Raw genomic sequence first — 6,048 nt, forward strand, 5'->3', positions numbered from 1 at the left:
GAGTGACTCCAGTGAGTGGATGCTTTATGACAACAACGTCTATAAATAGAAGCATCTGTAAACACTGGTTAAATACTTAACTACTGTACTTACTACTGACAGATATCAGTGATAATTGCTGTTATTATGGTATACATAGATATTTCTCATGGTGATCAATAGACACTTAAATACCAGGCTGTTTTACCTTCATTTACCAGGAGGCAAGTCAGTTATGAACAAATTCTTATTTACAATGATGGCCTACGTAAACCAGACAACGCTGGGCCAATTGTACGCCGCCCTATGGGACTCCCAATCACAGCCGGATGTTATACAGCCTGGATTTGAGCCAGGACTGTAGTGATGCCTCTTGCACTGAGATGCAGTGCCTTAGACCGCTGTGCCACTCAGGACCCTAATAGCTACTGTAGAATAGGAATAACAGGAATGATAATAGCTAGTGTTTTGATGTGGTATATCTCTCATGGTGATTTATGATGATTTCTCATGGTGAATTATGGTGATTTCTCATGGTGATTTCTCATGGTGATTTATGGTGATTTCTCATGGTGATTTCTCATGGTGATTTCTCATGGTGATTTATGGTGATTTCTCATGGTGATTTCTCATGGTGATTTCTCATGGTGATTTCTCATGGTGATTACTCATGGTGATTTCTCATGGTGATTTATGGTGATTTCTCATGGTGATTTATGGTGATTTCTCATGGTGATTTATGGTGATTTCTCATGGTGATTTATGGTGATTTCTCATGGTGATTTATGGTGATTTCTCATGGTGATTTCTCATGGTGATTTCTCAGTGATTGATCATATGAATTCATGCCCTTATTAAAATGCTGATGTATTTTCTTCAAGGCAGTAGCAGTGATAGTGACGGCCTGTCCCTGAGTGATGAAGATGATGGTGGAGGTGGTGAAGTGCCCGATATCCCAGCATGCACTCCTCTGGGTGCCTTCCTGTCCTTTAAACAAGAGAACGAGAAAAGGAGGGAGGTCCAGGTGCAGCTAGAGACGGCAGGAAAGGTAGGCTTCACCACAAACACTTTGGCATCCTATTCCCTATAGGCCCTGGTCAAAAGTAGTGCTCAATATAGGGTCTCATTTACACAATAGTACTGTTGCTTCTAGTTGTAACCATGACCTTCTTAGAACTGATGCTGTATCTAAACTTACTGCTGGTTTTTAGGCCATGACCTTCTTAGAACTGATGTATCTAAACTTACTGCTGTGGTTTAGTTGTAGCCATGACCTTCTTAGAACTGATGCTGTATGCTGCTGGTTTATCTATCTTCTTAGAACTGATGCTGTATCTAAACTTACTGCTGGTTTAGTTGTAGCCATGACCTTCTTAGAACTGATGCTGTATCTAAACTTACTGCTGGTTTAGTTGTAGCCAAACTGACTGCTGGTTTAGTTGTAGCAATGACTTAGAACTGATGCTGTAGCTGGTTTAGTTGTAGCCATGACCTTCTTAGAACTGATGCTGTATCTAAACTTACTGCTGGTTTAGTTGTAGCCATGACCTTCTTAGAACTGATGCTGTATCTAAACTTACTGCTGGTTTAGTTGTAGCCATGACCTTCTTAGAACTGATGCTGTATCTAAACTTACTGCTGGTTTAGTTGTAGCCATGACCTTCTTAGAACTGATGCTGTATCTAAACTTACTGCTGGTCTAGTTGTAGCCATGACCTTCTTAGAACTGATGCTGTATCTAACTTCCTGCTGGTCTAGTTGTGGAGTCTCCTTGGTTCAGTACACATGCAATAATTACTACAGTTTCATGCATCAAGCCTTGGCCTTGTTAGATGAAATCCATCTGAACCCACATTTCCTCCTGGTCCAGTTGATGTCTGAGTCTCCTTGGTGGCGGTGATGTCCCACTTGCTGAGTTTTCTGGAGCAGTACTCCCACCTCCAGCAGCTGCAGCAGCAGGCTGATCAGTACCGGGTCCAGCTGAAGAGGCACTGCCCAGCACCGCGCCAGATGAAGACCCTGAGGACATCATTACCCGTCAGAGGCTGAGAGATAAGAACAGCGTCATCGACAGCCTGGAGGAGGTCATCGCCACCCAGCAATACACACCGAGCACCCTCCGGGGAGCGGACGGTGAGACAGGAGGAGGGAGGGAAGGAGGGGGGTACAAGGAAGTAGGGGAGAAGGAGGCGGGGAGGTGGAGACAAGAGAGAGAGAGAGAATGGGTTTGGGAGGGGGGTTGGAGGGAGGTATTAACATGGTGTGAAGTGAGGAGGTGGGGGATTTGAGTCCAGGAGGAGGAAAGGGGTTTGAGTCCAGGATCAGAGGAAGAGAAGGAATGACAGAATGAGAGAGGTGGAGCAGGGGATGGAGGTGTTAGGTGGGGGATTACATTTCAAGGGGGGTTTGAGTCCAGGATCAGAAGAAGAGAAGGAACGACAGAGTGAGAGAGGTGGAGTGGGGGATGGAGGTGTTAGGTGGGGGAGTCGATGGAAAGGAAGTGGAAGACAGAGGAGGAGAAAATGGAAGGAGTCCTTTAAAGGAGATTTATGGTAACCCTCACCCTTATCAATCTATCTGTGTGTGTGTGTGTGTGTGTGTGTGTGTGTGTGTGTGTGTGTGTGTGTGTGTGTGTGTGTGTGTGTGTGTGTGTGTGTGTGTGTGTGTGTGTGTGTGTGTGTGTGTGTGTGTGTGTGTGTGTGTGGTGTGCGCGCGCACGTCTGTAGCATATATGCCCATGCTTGTGTGTGTTGTGTATAATATCATGAACGTTCTGTAATGTGTGTGTGGCTGTATAATATTATGAACATTCTGTAATGTGTGTGTGGCTGTATGTTAATATCTGTAATGTGTGTGTGTTGGCTGTATGTGTATAATATCATGAACGTTCTGTAATGTGTGTGGCTGTATGTGTATAATATTATGAACGTTCTGTAATGTGTGTGTGGGCTGTATGTGTATAATATCATGAACATTCTGTAATGTGTGTGTTGGCTGTATGTGTGACAGTAACCTAGGAAACCAAAACCAAATCAGCTACTCATTTGAGTGTTTAGGATGTAATGACAGATTGGTGTGACAGTGACAGTGGGCTCTGCATAGTAAGTGATCCCTCCTCTCTCCTAATACAATATACTGCTCTCTGACTAGTACAGTATAACCCTGGAGAAACATGCCACTTGATGAACCAAAACATGGTTCTCTCTGCTCTGCAGCAGAATGTGTGGCTTTCCTGAGTGGGAGACCTCAGGCATCACTTCCTCTCATTACGCGTCAAACAGCATTAGATAAAGAGATGGATGGTGGTACAATGGTACTATGGTACTTGGCCAGGGAATCAGTTGTTATAACCTATCCCTGTGAGTGTTAGACAGAGTTAGATAAAGAGATGGATGTATGTATGGTACAATGGCACTATGGTACTTGGCCAGGGAATCAGTTGTTATAACCTATCCCTGTGAGTGTTAGACAGAGTTAGATAAAGAGATGGATGGTGGTACAATGGTACTATGGTACTTGGCCAGGGAATCAGTTGTTATAACCTATCCCTGTGAGTGTTAGACAGAGTTAGATAAAGAGATGGATGGTGGTACATCATGAATAGGGAATCAGTTGTTACATCATGAATAAACCCCTGTGAGTGCTGCTTTCTCTTCCTCCACTGCACTTACATACCAGCCTCCGTCACATGCTAGATGCTAGACCTCCACGTGTATGTGTCAGATATAAATAGCCCTGGGACAGGGATGGGAGGGGGGCACTTCCCACACTTCCCAGTGTTGTGTTCCTGGTGCAGGAAAGGAAAGGTTGTTTGGTTGCTCTGCAGGTCTGAGCCGCCTGCCTCTCTGAGGTGTTGTCAACAGCCACTGTGTGCGCATCCCACTCCCAAATGGCAACCTATTCCCTATATATAGTGCAATACTTTTAACCTGACCCATGGGGAGAATCGGGTAACATTTGACCAGAACCCTGGGGTAATAGGGTAACATTTGACCAGGGCACTGGGGGAATCGGGTAACATTTAGTCAGAGCCCTGGGGGAATAGGGTAACATTTGACCAGGGCACTGGGGGAATCGGGTAACATTTAGTCAGAGCCCTGGGGGAATAGGGTAACATTTGACCAGGGCACTGGGGGAATCGGGTAACATTTAGTCAGAGCCCTGGGGGAATAGGGTAACATTTGACCAGGGCCCTGGGGGGAATAGGGTAACATTTGACTAATTTAGCCCTGGGGGAATATGGGCTCTCAAGTGATGCAGCGGTCTAAGGCACCGCATCTCAGTGCTAGAGGTGTCACTGCAGACACCCTGGTTCAAATCCAGGCTGTATCACAACCGGCTGTGATTGGGAGTTCCATAGGGCGGTGCACAATTGACCCAGCATTGTCCGGGTTTGGCCGGGGTAGGCCGTCATTGTATATAAGAATTTGTTCTGAACTGACCTGCCGAGTTAAATAAAGGTTAAATGAATAGGGAAAGATTTGTGATGCAGGCTGTGTGTCCTGGTGGAGGAAAGGAAAGGCTTTCTGGTTGTTTCTGTGATTGGTGTTTTCTGCAGGCTGGGCAGAGCAGAAAACAAGTGGTGTAAAGTACTGAAGTAAAAATACTTCAAAGTATTACTTAAGTCGTTTTGGGGGGTATCTGAACTTTACTTTACTTTATTTATATATACTTTACTATTTACTTTTTACTCCACTACATTCCTAAATAAAATAATGTGCTTTTTTAATCCATACATTTTCCCTGACACCCAAAGTACTCGTTACATTTAAAATGCTCAGGCAGGACAGGAATCAAGAGAACATCCCTGGTCATCCTACTGCCTCTGATCTAGTGGATTAAATTCTTCATTTGTAAATGATGAGTGTTGGAATCTGCCCCTGGCTATCTGTAAATGATGAGTGTTGGAGTCTGCCCCTGGCTATCTGTAAATGATGAGTGTTGGAGTGTGCCCTGGCTATCTGTAAATGATGAGTGTTGGAGTCTGCCCTGCAGCTATCTGTAAATGATGAATGTTGGAGTCTGCCCCTGGCTATCTGTAAATGATGAGGCAATCACCTGCAATGTTGGAGTCTGCCCCTGGCTAATGTAAATTTGTTGAGTCTGCCCCTGGCTATCTGTAAACATAAATGATGAGTGTTGCCTCTGGCTAATCTGCCCCTGGCTATCTGTAAATGATGAGTGTTGGAGTCTGCCCCTGGCTATCTGTAAATGATGAGTGTTGGAGTCTGCCCTGGCTATCTGTAAATGATGGAGTCTTCGCCCCCAGTGTTGGAGTCTGCCCCTGGCTATCTGTAAATGATGAGTGTTGAGTGCCCAAGAGCCTGTAAATGATGAGTGTTGGAGTCTGCCTCTGGCTATCTGTAAATGATGAGTGTTGGAGTCTGCCCCTGGCTATCTGTAAATGATGAGTGTTGGAGTCTGCCCCTGGCTATCTGTAAATGATGAGTGTTGGTCTGCCTCAATGGAGTCTGCCTGAAGATGTCTGAGTGTTGGAGTCTGCCCCTGGCTATCTGTAAATGATGAGTGTTGGAGTCTGCCCTGGCTATCTTGAGATGAGTGTTGGAGTCTGCCCCTGGCTATCTGTAAATGATGAGTGTTGAGTCTGCCCCTGGCTATCTGTAAATGATGAGTGTTGGAGTCTGCCCCTGGCTGTCCGTAAATGATGAGTGTTGGAGGTGCCCCTGGTTAGCCTGTAAATGATGAGTGTTGGAGTCTGCCCTGCCATCCAGTAAATGATGAGTGTTGGAGTCTGCCCCTGGCTACTCAAATATGAGTGCTGGTCTGCCCCTGGCTATCTGTAAATGATGAGTAGTGGAGTCTGCCCCTGGCTATCTGTAAATGAGCCTTGAGTGATGGAGTCTGCCCCTGGCTATCTGTAAATGATGAGTGTTGGAGTCTGCCCCTGGCTATCTGTAAATGATGTCTGAGTGATGAGAGTTCACCCTGGTTATCTGTAAATGATGTCTGAGTGATGGAGTCTGCCCTCTCACACCTGTAAATGATGTCTAGTTGATGGAGTCTGCCCCCTGGCTATCTGTAAATGATGTCTGAGTGATGGAGTCTGCC

Source organism: Oncorhynchus gorbuscha, unplaced genomic scaffold (assembly GCF_021184085.1).
Source record: "Oncorhynchus gorbuscha isolate QuinsamMale2020 ecotype Even-year unplaced genomic scaffold, OgorEven_v1.0 Un_scaffold_3257, whole genome shotgun sequence".
NCBI classification, from domain to species: domain Eukaryota; kingdom Metazoa; phylum Chordata; class Actinopteri; order Salmoniformes; family Salmonidae; genus Oncorhynchus; species Oncorhynchus gorbuscha.